This window comes from Papio anubis, chromosome 13, assembly GCF_008728515.1.
Source record: "Papio anubis isolate 15944 chromosome 13, Panubis1.0, whole genome shotgun sequence".
NCBI lineage: Eukaryota > Metazoa > Chordata > Mammalia > Primates > Cercopithecidae > Papio > Papio anubis.
Window position 1 is genome coordinate 14,494,535 of NC_044988.1, and position 15,168 is coordinate 14,509,702.

At 39.2% G+C, this 15,168-nt stretch overlaps 1 protein-coding gene across 1 annotated transcript in view; it reads left to right on the forward strand.

Annotated features, from left to right (window-relative positions):
* Nucleotides 1-15,168, forward strand: part of RASEF (RAS and EF-hand domain containing) — a 77,045-nt gene that overhangs the window by 15,036 nt on the left and 46,841 nt on the right. The window lies entirely within an intron of this gene.

A 15,168-nucleotide genomic window follows, 5' to 3' on the forward strand; every position in this document is an offset into this window, starting at 1 on the left:
GAAAAAGTAATTAAACGTTCCAGCAGGTTGCTGGGAAAGCAGTGGAGTGGACAGATGATGGGCAGTGGGGTCTGTCTCAGCAGGCTTCTGCCTTGTGGAAAATGTATCCCAAGCACCATGGAGTGAGACCGGGAGCCTCTCAAAGGGTCTTAACTGTTGAAATGTCAAATTAGAGATGTCAGCAACATTTTATTTCTGAGGGGAAATGTGTTTAAGAAATTCATAAGAAAATCTCTACAGCTAATTTTACTTGGTTTGATATGTTTGATCTATTTTTGTATCTTTTCATAAAACAGACTGGAACACTGTTATTGATTTATCTTTGTGTTTGATGGTTAGGTAGCAGGGTAGGTAGGTAAAAATCAGTGATTCTTAAAAGTAGATTATAAAATTCTGTGACATGTCTTTTGGGACACTAAAGAAATAATATCACATATATAAATAGTTTTAACATAATTCAAAGATGTAATAGATAATAATATCACACTTAATTACATTAACTGTCATAGCAAACTAATGTAACCTTTGAAATAGGCTTTTAAAAGGGCCAGAGCACTAGGCACAGTGGCGCACACCTGTAATCCCAGCACTTTGGGAGGCCCAGGCAGGTAGATCACCTGAGGTCAGGAGTTCAAGACCAGCCTGAATAATATATCTCTACTAAATACAAAAAATTAGCCAGGCATGGTGGTGCGTGCCTGTAAACTTGGGAGGCTGAGGCGGAAGAATCATTTGAACCCAGGAGGCAGAGGTTGCAGTGAGCTGAGATTGTGCCATTGCACTCTAGCCTGGGTGACAAGAGTGAAACTCTGTCTCAAAAAATATATTTAAAGTAAAATAAAAAGGCCAAAGCAGGTTGTGTAGAATTCTAACATATTTTCTTGCCAGTGTTATGTATATTCAAGCATAAGGTTTATTTAACTGTTAACAAAATGTGATGAGGAACCAAACAGTTATCTTTCCATGATACCAGTAATAATTCAGAATTAAATGCCAACTATTTAATAATCAGTGGTAGGTATTCAATATATAATAAGTGCTAATTCAGGAAATATATTTGCTATTGAATGAGCAAGTAGAATGCACTTACATATTCCGGAATGCACTGATTTCGAAAGAAAAAGTGTTCTTTACTGGTATTCATGATTCTGTAGTATATTAATAAATCACTTGGAGATTTTAGAATGACAAGCAAATCCTTATCTTTTGTAGAAGCTAATGGTGAGTTATCTATGTATGCAATATATTGTCTTTGTTGATCTCCATAGGATCATGTAATTTAATTTATTTTTGGAACTCACATATATGCTATTAACAAAGATAAGTATTATTTTGTTAAAAATGCCCCCACATTTATTATTGAAGTATATTCAAAATATATTCAAGATTTGATACATGGGTTTAGCCATTCAGCTGATGTTGAAATTTCAGCAACCTCAGCTCACAAAAACACAAATCTGAGGTGGAGTGTATTCATTCATTTTCATACTGCTTTGAAGAAATACCCGAGACTGGGTAATTTATAAAGAAAAAGAGGTTTAAGGGACTCACAGTTCCACATGGCTGAGAGGCAAGGGAGGAGCAAAGGCACATCTTACATGGCTGCAGGCAAGAATGTGTAGGGGAACTGCCCTTTATAAAACCATCAGATCTCATGAGACTTATTCACTATCAGTAGAACAGCACAGAAAAACCTGCCCCCATGATTCAATTACCTTCCACCGGGTACCTCCCATGACACATGGGAATTATGGGAGCTACAGTTAAGATGAGATTTGGCTGGGGACACAGCCAAACCGTATCATGGAACAAAATGAAGGGGACTTTGCATATCAGAAATAGTTCCAGATACCAGCAAGACAGACAGTTTCTTGAGTTGGACTTATTTTCAGCATTCTTAGCATCTGTTATATGGTAAATAGTGGGCGCATCCCCATTGAAAACAATGTGAAAGGAGAAAAGGGAAAAAATAGCAGAGAAGGCAGCAGCACGCTGAAGACTGGTGCATGCTGGTGCGTGTAAAGTTCAGATGGAATCTGGTGTGCTTTCTAGAATCTCCTACTTTCTCACTGTGTTCAGCAGGGGAGACCCTTTTTATCTTGGCAATCATGTTTCCCATAGTTCGCCCTCTCCCTAACCCTGTGCAGGCAAGGCTCACCTGCTCACTCCTTCCCACCGTTGCCCTCTTTATTCTCTGTGAGTCAGAGTTCTGAGCCTGTCGCAAATCCAGTACAAAACTCCACCTTCTCCATATCAGTTCATGTTGAACCCTTCTTCCCAGACCTCCTGCCTCCTTCATTCATTCATTAATGGAGAAGCTGCTCCAGGTCAAACCTATAGGTACCGTCTGCTGCAAGGGATATGAGACTGATAGGGTAACCAGGAAGGTAGAACATCCACAGAAAACTCAATACACAGAACTCAGATAATAAAGTGTGGTGGGGGTAGGAGGAGAGGGATTTCCCTGTGACTGGAGTATTCAGGGCTGATTTTCAGAGGTGACTTTTGGGAAAGCCTTGACTGATGTGTAGGATTTGGCTTCTACATAGCATATATGAAAGGCTTAGATTCTGATCAAAGACTCAGATTAAAATGTACTTTGACCAGGGAGGAAAGAATTTGTTTCTCAACTTCTGCAGTCTCAAAAATTGGAAAAAAAAAAAAACCACACACACACACACAGAACAGTGATATGAAATCAGTCAAGAAAACATGCTTCATCTGAACCTTGTCTCCTTTGTTGAAAAGTAACATGTTTTGTATTGAGCCCTCTACAAAATACTTGAGGACATTGAGCACCTAAGGATGGAAAAAGAATGAAGGAAATGAGATAGGAAACTAGAGTGGCCGTAGAATTGATTCCCTAAACCAGGACTTGTTTGAGAATAAAATGAGGCGAACTAATTTACTTTAAATTATGTAATTGTATCAAAATACTATTTTATTATCTAACAAATTGTTTTCATTATATGGCGGTCCTTTATACTAGTGCTAGTCAAAAATTTTAAAAGTAAAGTTATTTGTAAAATATGTAAAAGGTTGATGTACATTGAAGTAAAAATTTTCTTATCACTTATGTAAACATTAAAAATTTCATGTGCAAAATAGTACTGGAACATATTCATGTATTTTAATGTTAATTACCTATATCTATCTCTAATGCCAGAATTAGTGGTACTTTTCTGAAGAATACATCTTCGAATGTGGTCGTATTCTTAATTTTTTCTATAATATCGCTTGTAATATTTAGAGTTATGGTTTCATTTTTTGACTACTAAATTTGAAATTGTTGACATCAGCAGTTGACTCTTCTGTGTAGATCATAATTTTTTTTTAAATTAAGAAAACGCTCTCAAGTGTTGAACTATAATTGTAGAGTAAATTCTAAGTGGAGGATATCGTTAATTCTTTTTTGTCTTGGTATTGACATGTAAATATTAACATATGTGAATAATTTAGTCCACGATTGCCACAGGTTCTATGTCTTTACCGCCTTTCAAAATACTTCCTTTAACAAATACTTTGACAAATTTATTAACATTTATAAGACAAGACTTATCAAGTTGTGTTCGTTTATGTTTCTTTTAAATGTTTTCCAATACTTAGATACATCAAAATTGTAGGACTTCTCAATTCTATCCTATTGTTACAGAATATAAATTTAATCAATAAAGATAGGAAGATCATCAAAAGATTTTTCTCATAAGTTCAGATATTCCAAATAATAATTACAGAATTTCATTTATACATTTGAACTCTCATCATTTAATCTGTTTAATTCCTTAGCATCTTCCTGTTTTCAGGCTTACTTTTCAATTAACTTCAGTCTGCAAAAAGCTTGAAAAATGGATGGTAGCCTTTATAGTTCCCATTGCTGAGTGATTTGCTTAAAGTTTTCCAACTGATTTTGAACAAAACGTAATGAAAGCTTAGAGGACTAGTTTACAAAATGACGTAGGACATTTAGGATGATTTGCGAAGTAGTTCTTCAAAGGTCCAAAGATTTCCAAAATCTGAATAGTGATAAGCCACAAAGAGAGAAAATGACAATTGCAAAAATGTTTAGATAATGTAATTATGTGTGTAAATATATTTGAAATTTTGACTTTTAGTCTGTAGAATATTACGGTGTATTTGGTTTCAGTTATATATGCCACCAATTCCAATGTGTTTCTACTTCACAGATTTCTTGATTTGCTAAAAATACAATTTTTACTACAATGCTTTATTCTTTTATTTTTCACTGAATTTATGATAGCATTTGTAATAATAAGATTGAATGTTTTGTCTTTGACAGAATGAACTTCTTGAACTTTGATTCCATCTGCTTTTTTTGAAACATCTCATTGCACTGATATAAAACTAGCCTGATTTACCTTTGTAGTGAAGTTCTTTTTCTGCTAATGCAGACAATAAACACAGCTATCATTTCACTCTTTGCATTTATACAAGATAATCGGTAATAAAAATTTGTGCAGAATTAATTTGAAACAACAGTCTCTTGACCTAAGAAAAAAGTCATGTTTCACAAGTGGTATGTAAGTAAGCCTTCTGCAGCTGCATGAGGAAAATTGTAGACTCTGAAGAACACGGTTGTCTTAAAAGACATAGATCCTGTTGCTTCTTCAGGAGCTTTATATTTTCTGGTTTTCATATTGCTAATGATACCACTATAGGGCACAATGACGTCACTGTAGGGCACCATGGTGCACCATGGTGGAGGATAATATCGAGAAGCTTTTTTTTAAAAAAAGGTGGTATAGTATTCCTGTGTAACATGTACTCACTTCTCCTTATTAATATCTTGCTTTGGTGCAGTGCAATTGTTACAATTAATGAACTGATTATTGATTCACTGTTATTCACTGAAGTCCATATTTGGATTTCCTCAGTTTTTCCCCAAAGTCCCTTTTTTGTTGTTCCAGCATCCATTTAGGACACCACGTTCCATTTCGTTGTCATGTCTCCTTATGCTCCTCTTGGCTATGACAGTTAACCATTTGGAGCAGTTATGCATTTATCTACTTTCTTGAGGAAAGGAAATTGAGTACTCAACTTTTTATTAAGCGTGCACCATTTTTTTGTTTATTTTTTGAGGTTGTTGCTGCCAGAAGGGTTTACTGCAAAAGATAAAAGCATTGCCATCCAATAAAATAACTAGATATACACTTAAGCCATATAAAAAGCATCAGCTTACTGTAGCAAGAGCATCCGAGGTACTCTCCATCGCTCTGAGGCAGGCCTGTCCAACTTCTGTTTTCTGTACATATTTCATGTGCGCTATGCTTGTAAATTTCCAATTTCCCACTGACTTGACCACACGGCTGCCTGGCAGCGTTTCACACATCTTGCAGATAGGAGCACAACTGACTGACTTTCGAGATGGTTGGCCGAGGCAACTGCTTCCAGTCTTTCTCCACCACCGTCTGGGTCCTGAAGGAGTTTTCTGTCTCCAGCTTCTCTTGTCCAAGCTTGATTTGTTTTATCAGTGAGTGTGAGTGTTCTGTTTCCTGCCCCTGAAAGGAAAGTTTCTGGTAAGGGTCAGGAAAGGAGAGATGGGTTTATTCCTGATTATCTTCTGATTTAGCCACATATTATTCTATCTTTTCCCTGGCATGGATGTCTCACGCACTAAAAAGTGAAAGTGAAAGTAGAGATGCAACACAATCATCCTGGATTATTTTAATGCAACTGTTAATAAGTTTAAATGCACAGTTGGTACCAGTTTAAGAACAGGTAATACATGTTAATGCAACTTTTTGATTACAGTGAAAGGGAAATTCTAGTTAGATGCTTACTGTGGACAGGATACAGGACAACAAGCATAAACTGGGAGTGTGTGTCCTAATCTGGGAAGGTGGATGTCATCTAAAGAGAAATTTTACATAAAAATGGATACTGTACTCCTTATTTTCTCCTCAGCGCCTATCTTTTTTTTTTTTTTTTAACCAAAGTAGAAGTATTTTTTTTCCGTGAAAAATAGCTATAATATACCGACTTGCACTAACACTACTAGATTATGCCTACATTTAACTTGACTCAGGTTAAGTTGATAGAAGAGAAATACAGGGAGAGCAAATGTGCATTGCAAGACAAGTGCTCTTAAAGAGCTGTATATTCTTACATATACATGTACACACACACAGCACATACATACTATAATATCAACAAAATGAACTTCTGTATATGAAAAAGTTTGATCTAGACTTGGGGCAGGATGTGAATAAAAGCCTGTTTATCTGAGTGTGGAAGGGTGAGGTCTGCATTGTCTCATGCAGATTGCTATGCTCAGGGCCTTATGTTAATAGTTGGTAACAGGGGTCACCACAGCAAGGCTCATCTATCCCTCTGACTATTACTGTAAATAAAGTTTTATTGAAACACAGCCAAACTTATTCATTTATGCATTGTCTAGGCTGCTTTCACACTGCAGTGATAGGGCTAAATAGTTGCAATAGAGATAGTATGTCCTGCAGAGCCTAAAGTATTTTCTGTGTGGTGCTTCACAGAGAAGATATTACTTACCCAGGGACTGTAACTTTTGCAGGCTGACCTTGAACATGACCTAATTTAATTCTCCCTTTTCAGTTCCCGGAGTACTGCCACCCATAAGACATTTCTGTTCGTGGAGCTCCCATACTACAAGGTTTTCTTCCTTTGAGCCCCTTTTGAAATACCACCCAGACGTGGACAGGAGACAACCATCTACTTCTTTTTAACTCAGTTGGGGAGTGGAGTCAGGAGTAATAATGGATGGGAACAATGGCTGGCACTTACTGATTACCAACATTTTACCTCACAGCTACCCTTAGGTGGTAGCTTCTATTGTTATACCCACTTTATGGTTGAGGAAGCTGAAGCTGGAGAGGTAAAGTGTTTGGCTCTGAGTCATAAAGCTTAGATGTGGTGGAGGAAGCATTGAAATCTGCCCAGGCCATTCCACTTATCCCGTGCTGTATTCATTTATGACTCCAGAAGCCCTAGTTGTTTTGAGGCTGTGCCTGCAGTAAACCTTCAGCACGATGCTTTCTGCTGTTTCTACCTTCCTGCCTCCATTGGCGAACTCCCAGTAACTAAATATCAGTGATTGAAAATAGGAAGGAATTTGCAATCTGGATTGTTTCTAGACATTGAATGGATCTAGTTAACTCATCTTCCAGGAAATTTTCATTTTAATACCTTTTGGTGAATGTTATAAAAATAGGTACTTAGGTAAGTAATATTTCTCTAGATGACACAAACCCAGAAAGACTTTTACCTGCAGGAGATGTATGTGGTTAAGGGGGCCTGAGTGAGGCACTGGTGGTTTAAAACGTAGATTAGAAACCCCTCTGATCAGACAGCCACAAAACCGAAGCCAGAGAAGCCTCAGCCCCTGGACCACGTTGTCTTTCCAAGTCTGCTGGTTGCTGGGGCCAAGTTGAGGAGACCATTGTTTGTTTTCTCTAGATTGGAGAGCTGGATAGCCATTCTGTATGCAGATTGAGACCACAGCCAATCGTAGGCAACTCTGTTAGTGGGAAGAGGTCATCCTGTCTAGAAAGCAAGACTTAAATTTTAGAAAGGGAATTAATATTGCTCTGTTCTAGTAGCATAGCTGGATTTGGCCCTTAGAATTTATTTTCTAGTTAATTTGGGGTTTATTCTGGAAGCATGCATACTATGTAATAAAAATACATTTTTAAAAGAGTACTTTTTATTTAACTTGTATAGGAGAAAAAGGATAAACCTTTGCACTTACTGACGAAACAACTGTGATTCGTTTGGGGCATTGAACGAAGTAGGTGAACTGGTATTACATTAGTAAGAACGTACTCCTTGTTCGTACCCAAAAAGAGAAATAATTATACTATCAGATTTTAGTTGTCTGTAATTTTACCTATTCTGGAGTAAAAACTAGTGACAACTCCTGAAGTTCTACATTTCTGGATTAAATGATAATGGCCTTAGATTTATCTTTATCTCTGCACATTTATTTCGAAATCCTTTGTTTAATTCCTTGCTTCAGCCAAAACTGTGAAAATGCAAACTCGATCATGACACCTCTTGCTTTAAATCTTGCCATGGCTTCCCATCCTTTCGGGATATCCCCGCCGACCCCCTTCAATACACTTTTGGTCCTTGAGGATGTGCTCATCGGGCTCCTGCTAACTTCTCCAGCCCCAGCTCTCCTCCCTGAGGCTGTGCACAGCCTGTGGCTATTGATACCTGGAAGAGACCACCCCCTACTGCACCGCCTTTCTGCCTAGTTGACGTCTATGCATGCTTCAGGGAATATCCCAAGGACTGGTCACGTTCACCTGTTCTATGCTGTCAGCACATCTTGTACTTAATCCTCACAGAACTTTTCAATCACGTGTGAGCTTTATGCAGGCAGGAACTCAGCTTCCTAGCATTTTATTTTCAGGATCTCACATGGTGCCTCTTGGATTGCATGCATGTTTTAATGTCTCATGTTCAGATGCTAGGATCTCAGCATCAATGTTCTTGTGGCATTCCTTAGTGTAGAATGATGAAGACATTGGCATTTAATACTGTGTGCTTTTGTTTACAAAAAATTGGGTTTTAGATACATAAAACATACAGTTTGAATAATTTAGCGCCCTATTTTAATGCTTAAATCTGTAAGACTTGGGATCTGAGGGCCAGTTTTCCTAAGCCCCCTACTGGATCACTGTGTTTCTTAGTGTGGAGTGAAGTTTTCTGTACTTAACTGTTTCCAGAGATGTCCTGAGATCAGCTGTGTCCAAGCTTTCTACATACCAGCCCTACTGCATTCCAGATATATAAACACAAATATATATGTCATCTTCTGAGTAAAATGTTAATCTTATGAAAATGCGTGACCTTTAAAAATTTCTGTACATCTTAAGTATACCTGTTTTCTCTTCAAATACATGTAATTTCCCTCTCAGCTTCAATGGGAATATTTGCTATTTAGAGTTCTTATTTCCCAGGGATCATTCAAAAATTTTAAGTTGTGAAGTTTTCATCAGTAATTAGCCGTTGCTACTGTCATTCATACAAATCATCATATAATTTATTGAACAAGAAGATAAATAACATCTAAAACATTGATAATTCAAGGTACATTTTTCTCTCATTGCATTTCACTTGATATCTTCAGACACAAATTAGATGTATTAGTGTTGGTTGCTCTCTCAGCACAGAAGTAGAGACTGCTTTTTTCTTGGCTGGCTAATGCTTACGACTTGATCCTTGATCTTTCTTTACCTGGTGTTTGCCAAGTACACCTGTAAACAGATCTGCGTGGTATTTGAGAGTGCAGGTGTAATTGCTTTAGATGAGCCCCTGGGTCCCTCATGAATTCAAAATGCTTTCAAGCCTTGTCACTGCTCGTCAGCACTCACTTGTGCCAACTGGGTCAGGCCCAGAAGAAAGCAGAGCTGTGTGTCTGGCCATTGTATCGTTTCTGCTTGTTTAACTTTTGACGTCGGAAGCTAGGACACCGGAAGAGGCCAGTAACTACGACACCCTTGGGGAGGAACAAAAGATTATCTTGGCACCAAGTGATGGTGCCAAGTTTATTGAGTTGAGAAATCCACAGGCATTTAGCTGCCCAGGTGAGGCACAGCATATAAATCTTACGTAGAGGGACCAGGTATTATCTTTTGCTATGATGAAGTATTTTTTGTTTCTTTTGTTTTTCCTTTTTCTATCAGGTGTGAGAATTGCCAAGAGCGTTATGTTCCAGTCTCTTGCCATAGCCCAGAAGGTGCATCATTTCCACAGTATAGACCAAGCGAAGCACACAGGCAGATGGGGTCAGGGATGGAAGGTGGGACTCTGCCCCCTGCATGTAATAGTCCTTCCCCCAAATAGCTTTAAGTAAACTAAATTGTATAAGGTTATCTCATTTTTATCTTATTCATGCTTTCGTTCTTTTAAGGAGTCCTCTTGTAATGTGGGTAATCCTTGTAGCAGTAAAACATGTCCTCTTCCAAAGTAATTTTTAAAAAATCTTGTTATATTACATATTCCTAAATGGAGGTATGTACTTAAGACCCCTGAAAACTGGCTCAGCACTTACTTTTGGTGTGAAGAGCTAGTTCTTCCCTGGAGAGCCCAACTCTGGAGCCAGATGGATTGAGTGGGAATCCTACCTCTGCTGAAGGGACATACTTGACTAAGTCTCCTCCTCAGTAAATAGGATACTAGTGATAACATCTTCATAGAGTTATCATGAGAATTAAATGAATAATATATGTAAAGGCTTAAATCGGCACCTCGACTACATATATAAGGTGATCGATAAATGTCTGCTTTGGTATATGAATGCTTCAGAATAACCTTTTGTTCCCTTCTAAAAAGAGTGGGTAGTGATTGTTAAGACTTACCTGATCATAAAAGTTTTATTGCATACTTATGATGTGAAGCTATCAAGTAAGGAGGTAAGGAAGTATGTTAATATGGAAGAAGATGATAAAATACCCAGAGAGGAAACCATAATGCCAACTTTCTAAGCTTAAGCTGACTGTAACAAAGAACTGGCTTTGTAACAAAGAACAAGTCTTACTGGCTTCATGCAATGCAAACATTTTTTTCTTATGTATCTGACAGATGGAGGTGATCAGGTAGCTCTCCTGAGCAGTCTTCTACCATGTGGTGATTCAGGGATCCAAGCACGTTCTATCACAAGGCTTAGCCATATTGGAGTTTTTCACATCAGTGATGAGGATGAGGGAGAAAGTGGGAGAGAGTGAAAGAGAGAGAAAGGTGGGAAAGGGAGAAAGAAGGAGAAGGTGGAAAAGGAAGAGAGAGAAATTGAGAAAGAAAGTGAGAAAGAAAGAAAAAAGAAAGAATGAAGGAAAATGTGCTGAAGATTTTATAAGCGATTTTAGAGGTCAAGCCTGGAGGCGGCAAACACAGACCATTTCTGTACCTACTCCATTTTCTACAACTAGTCACATGACTCCAACTATTGGCCAAGGGTTCTTGGGAATCAGATCTCCCTGTGTGCCCCGTAATGCAAAGCAAGATAGTTGAGTTTCCGTGGTAGAGTCCTGGCACAACAGGTAACCATGTGACATATTTTCTGTTAGTGGCAGATATTTCCTATAATTATTCTATTTGTATACTTCACTGTAAACTATTTTTGAAATTCTCTGTAATGAATTCCGGGACCAATAAATGACCCAAGAATTTACAAATCATTATGTTTCTTTCTCATTTTAGAAATTTGCAGAAAGTGAGGGAATCTACTCAGATGTCTACTTCTGAACATTTTGATGATGTACAGATAGCCAGCAAACAAGGATTCGAGGTGACGGTATCTTTGTGTGTGTGTGTGTGATGGAGTCTCACTCTGTCACCCAGGCTGGAGTGCAGTAACACGATCTTGGCTCACTGCAACCTCTGCCTCCCGGGTTCAAGCGATTCTCCTGTCTCAGCCTCCCGAGAAACTGGGATTACAGGCGCTCACCGCCACGCCTGGCTAATTTTTGTATTTTTAGTAGAGATAAGGTTTTACCATATTGGTCAGGCTGGTCTTGAACTCCTGACCTCAGGCGATCTACCCACCAAAGTGCTAGGATTACAAGCATGAGCCACCGCACCCGGCCTAGATGACGGTATCTTAATGTCCCCCTGACAGGCAGGATTCTATTAAAGAGCAGGTTTTTATGCTTTGCACCTTCCTGGTAGTCAGTAAATGACAAAGGTGCAAAGAAGTTAATGATCCATTGAAATTACGTCGGACAATCTACGAGTAGAGATTTTTCTTTTATTGCCCCCTAATAAATATGTCTTACTGTTGCAACCAGAATTTGTACTCAGTTCTGATGGGAAAGATAATGGCAGTTTTCTGTGTCTTATACCACCAAATGAGGAGACTTACTACTGCAGGTTTATTAATAATATTTTCCTTGAGCAGTTCTTTTGAATCATATTGGCCTCTGTACAGATCAAGCAGTTTGTTTATAAGAGTAAGCCTGGGGCCAGGTGTGATGGCACAGGCCTGTAATCCCAGCACTTTGGGAGGGCGAGGCGAGTGGATCACCTGAGGTCAGGAGTTTGAGACCAGCATGGTCTCAGAGACATGGTGAAACCCTGTCTCTACTAAAGATACAAAAAAAAAAAAAAAAAAATTTAGCTGGGCATGGTGGTGGGCACCTGTAATCCCAGCTACTTGGGAGGCTGAGGTAGGAGAATTGCTTGAACCTGGGAAGCGGAGGTTGCAGTGAGCCGAGATCGCACCACTGTACTCCAGCCTGGGTGACAGAGTGAGACTCTGTCTCAAAAAAAAAAAAAAAAAAAGAAAAGAAAAAGAAAGAGCAAGCCTGGGAGAGTTTACAGCCACATGGACACACCTTGGGGCCGTGCTTAACTAAGCTTCAGAGTTAATATGTACCTTATGTTTTTCAGTGTTTCCTAGATCTATGGATTGATTTCGAATCCCATTTCTTCTGCCAGAGTTTAGCTATTTAACACATAGGGAAGCAATATGATTTTATGGTTGATCAGGTGGCCCACAGCGTGAAACTGAGTTTGAATCCTTATTCTGCCACTTAACCACCATGTTACCATGGGCCCTATACAGTATGTGTTTGCTAGGGCTGCCTAGGTATTTGTGGTAAGAAGCATCGCAAACTGGGTGGCTTAAATAACAGAAGTTTATTTTCTCACAGTTCTGGAGGCTAGAAGTCTGAGATGGTATCAACAGGGTTGGTTTCTTCTGGGGCCTGTCTCCTTGACTTGCAGATGGCTGTCATTTCCTGTGTCTTTACATGATCTTCTGTGTGTGTGTGTGTCTGGGTTCAAATCTCTTTTTATAAGGTGACCAGTAAGATTGGATTTGGAGCTACTCTAATGACCACATTTTAACTTAATTACCTCTTTAAAGACTCATTTCCAAATATAGTCACATTCTGAAATACTGGGATAAGAAAGGTGCTTCCTGATGTTGTTGTGAGCATTTGAAGAGAGGATGCATACACGTTTCCTCACGCATTACCAGGAATATGGTGACTACTCGCTACATATAACTATTTTTATTACAATTATAAAGTGTATTCTATCTGTCTGTGTCTTCTTTTCCAGTTGTGAGATGGCTCTCTGCATGGCTTTTCAATTACTGAGGCCTGGGATTATTGTCGTCTTTCTTGCGCCCTCATAGCATCTTAAAATGCTGCCTTCCACAGAATAATAGGGCAAAAGCCCAAGGAATGTTGATCAAGTGGATGGGTATGAATTTTGTGCTCAGGATTTCTGAGTGGTCTTCTGTGGCTGTTGCTTTGGTGTCACTGTGGTGTCACACCATAGATGGCTGTGAAATGCTCTCAGATTTCCTGGTTCCTGGAGTGGCCTTCCCAAAAACTAGACAAGGACCTGGAGAAGAGTAATCTCTCCATGTCAGGGACAGGAGACAGAAGTCGTTGTGCATTGTCGGGGGAGTAACTGTAAAATCACAGAACCAGATCACCAAACATAAGAATTATCCACACATTGGAGGCGATTTTTAAATCAGGCAGTGTGTCAGAGTGGTTGACTTTCCTGCAATTATTAGCTATCCCCAACATTTCTAGGCTTAATGAGAATCAATGGAATTATTTGATGCTGGTATTATGGTAAGTTATCATCTCATGCCTAAAGAATTGACTCTTCTCTAAATTTTTGGTATTTCTTGTTTCAACTGGTATAAATGTTCTTTGCTTTAAAAAAGTGCTGCTACTGTCACAACCCAGTCACAACCTGTGTTAAATACTAGCAAGCAGGGATCCACTAGGATCAGAAGAAGGCGGCCAGATTGCAGAGTCTCTGATATAAGTTGTCAAGGAGGCCAGTATGCAGCCCATCAATGCGGAGAAGCTTGGATATGCTGGGGAATAGTGTGCTTATTAAGTCTACACATGGCTATAGCATCCATCCATAGCAGATGAGTTACACAGGCCTCATTAACTAGACACAAAGGGTATATTATTCATAGATCATGCTAGATCACTCTTAGTGAATGAGCTCTTAAACTGTGAGTCAAGGACACCACCAGCCTCACCAACGAGCTCCTTTATCCTCCATCAGATCAGCTACTGAATCTGGTTAATTTTTCTTTTGAAATACCCCTAAAAATGTTTGTCTTTTATTAAAAGGTTTTAAATAGTAACTATGAGGACTGTCACAAATAAAGAGTGTGATACAATAAGAAATAGGTAGTTGGGCTTTGTCCCAGCTTCCTGGAATACAGCTCCTAAAACCCTTGGAATCTCCAGAGTGATGAGTGTCTTTTGTATGGTAGTGAGAAGGCTGGTAGCTGGGGGCCCCTAGACCTTCAAGAGGGGATTGGACATGATTAAGACTAAGAAAGACTGACATGATTAGAAGGTTGGAACTTTCAGCCCCATCCCTGACCTCTAGGGAGGAGAGAGAAGCTGAAAATTGAGGTAATCACCAGTGGCCAGTGATGTAAAATCTCTCACATCTGTGCAGTAGAATCACCATAAAGCCCCTAAAACAATAGTGTTTGGATCGTTGCTGGGTTGGTGAACATACCGAGGTGCTGGGAGGGTGCTGTTCCCAGAGGAGGCATGGAAGTTCTGTGCACCCACACTCTGCTCCCATACCTTGCCCAAAGCATCTCTTCCATTTGGCCATCCTGAGTTATATTCTTTATGATAAACTGGTAAACCTAAGTCAAGTGTTTTCCTGAGTTCTGTGAGCCATTTAAGCAAAGTATGGAACCTAAAGAGGGGGGTCACAGAAACCCCTGATTTATAGGTGATTGGTCAGAAGTGTAGGTGGCAACCTGGAACTTGTGATTGGCATCTAAGTGGGGAGCAGTCTTGTGGCACTGATCCCATAACCTGTGGGGTCTGTGCTAACTCTGGTTGGTGTCAGAATGAAATTGGATTGTTGGACGCTCAGTTGGTATCTGAAATGTTGGAGAATTGGTTGGTATGAGGAAAAAATTCACACATTTGGTGTCAGGAGAATTGTGACTGACATCAATGCAAATATATATAAACATGTGAATTTATATGAAGTAATTTTTAGCTGACCATAACATAATAGTTATATTCATTGCTGTGGTTTGACTGTGCCCACACTCACATCTCATCTTGAATGGTAATCCCCTTAATCCCCATGCATCTAGGGACAGAGCTGTTGGGAGGTGCTTGGATCATGTGGGCGGTTTCCCCCATGCTGTTCTCACGA